Source organism: Panthera pardus, unplaced genomic scaffold (genome assembly GCF_024362965.1).
Source record: "Panthera pardus isolate Hobbes unplaced genomic scaffold, ASM2436296v1 HiC_scaffold_7, whole genome shotgun sequence".
NCBI lineage: Eukaryota > Metazoa > Chordata > Mammalia > Carnivora > Felidae > Panthera > Panthera pardus.
This window is the reverse complement of record NW_026527002.1, coordinates 29,424,060-29,426,183: the sequence shown is the minus strand read 5'-3', so window position 1 is coordinate 29,426,183 and position 2,124 is coordinate 29,424,060.

The following is a 2,124-nucleotide window of genomic DNA, read 5'->3' as shown; positions in this document are numbered from 1 at the left end:
TTATTTTAGTATGGCTTATTATACAGCAGTGGAGAACTGATATATTGCTAGTAGAATATCCAGAGGAAAATGTCCATTTGGGAGTTGGATATGAGTCTATGAGCACATATCAGAGATAATATGGCCATTATGATGATGGTCAGTACCAGGGACTGTATGAGATCATCCAGTATGAGATCATATTATTTCAGTCATGAGCAAAATCATTAATTTAAACCAACATTTAAGACATGAGTAGAGAAAAGAAATTAGTGAAATTATAAGAAGCATCCAGTAATGATTCAAGCAAATCCATTATGTTAAACAGCCGGGAAGTCATGGGTAACCTTTGTGGAAACAATTTGTGTTTTTTGGAATGTTCGTGTAAAAGCCTATTGTTGACTGGTTGACACATCAGTAGAAAGCAAAGAAAAACAGATGGTGAGTGGAGATATCTCTTTGCAAATACATTCATGTGACTAAAAGCAAAAGATAAAGTTGGAGTGCTTTTTTTCCAAAATATGAAAAAGATACCAGCATGTTTATAAAATGGCCTGAAACTTAAAAACAGATATTTAAGTTATTCCAAGATTTTAGCGATGATGGAAGTTTCTTGAAGAAAAAGTGGAAGTAGGGAACAGGCATAACAGTAAAGAGACTAGCCTTTTCCATGAATAAGACCTGTACATCTGTGACCCTGGAATTAAGAATAAAAAGGTAAGTATCAGAACAACTAATTCCTGGGACTGGGGCCAAGGATGGGGGAGTTGGGGGATAGGAGAGGCACAATCTACAGTGAATTAAGTGCCAGGTAGAAACAGGAAACAAAAGTAATTTCTGTCTAAGATTCTCCATTTTCTCCATAAGTTAGAGATTATTTACCTTCCCAAAGTGGACATATATGAAGAGCAAGGAGACTCAAGGAGAGTGCTAAAGATTTGAGTAGGGAATGGGAGAGAATATCTGTGGTTGTTTACTTATGGCCACACATTCTTTGTAGTTCTTCTTAGCAAGGACTGGAGCCTCTTTCCCCAACCCTTGAAATCCAGTTGGTCTTATGCCTTGCTCTGAGCAATAGAATGTGGCTGAAATAGACGTGACTGACAAACCTACAAGATCCAAGTTCAAATTTTAGCTCTGCCACTTATTAGCTGTATGACCTGTGGAAAGTGTATTTGCTCATTCATTCATTCATTCTTTCATTTATCACCTATTTGTTGAGTAATAGACTCTCATATGTGCCAGGTATTGTGCAAAATATTAGATATTCAGCAGTAGAAAAAAAAAAGGTAGTAATATAGCCACTACCTGCTATGGTTGGAATGTTTATGCGCCCTCCCCCCCCCTCCGCCCAATTCATATGTTGAAATCCTAAGGCCCAGTGTGATGGTATTAGGAGGTGAGGCTTTGGGGAGGATGCTCAGGTCATGAAGAAGGAACCCTGATGAGTGGGGTTGGTGCTGTTATGAAGGAAACCCCACAGAGCTCCCTAACCCCTACTGCCATGTGAGTGCACATGAGAAGTCAACAGTCTATACATCAGATGAAGGCCTCCACAAAAATTTGTCCCTGCTGGCAACTTATTTTTGGACTTCCAGCCTCTAGAACTGTGAGAAATAAATTTCTGTTGTTTATGAGCCACCAAGTGGTATTTTGGTATAGTAGCTCAAACAGACTAAGAACACTGCCTTTGTGGAATTTTACTCCATGGAAATTACTCAGTCTGTGTCTCAGTTTGTCTTGTCTGAAAAACGTGTCTTAAAAATATATAGAAATTATACTGACACTAGCTACCACTTAATGAGTATAAACTGTGTGTGTGACACCAATCTTATCCCTTTTCTCTAATTTTTATTTAAATTCTAGTTAGTTAACGTATAGTGCAATATTGTTTTCAGGAATAGAATTTAGTGATTCACCACTTACATATAACACCCAGTGCTCATCACAATAAGCATCCTTCTTAATGCCCATCACCCATTTAGCCCATCCACCACTCACTCCCCTCCATCAACCCTCAGTTTATTCTCTATCGTAGAGAGTCTCTTATGAATGGCTTGTTTCACGTTCTCTTTTTTCCCCCTTCCCATATGTTCATGTGTTTTGTTTCTTAAATTCCACATGTACTAATCTTCTCCCTTAATC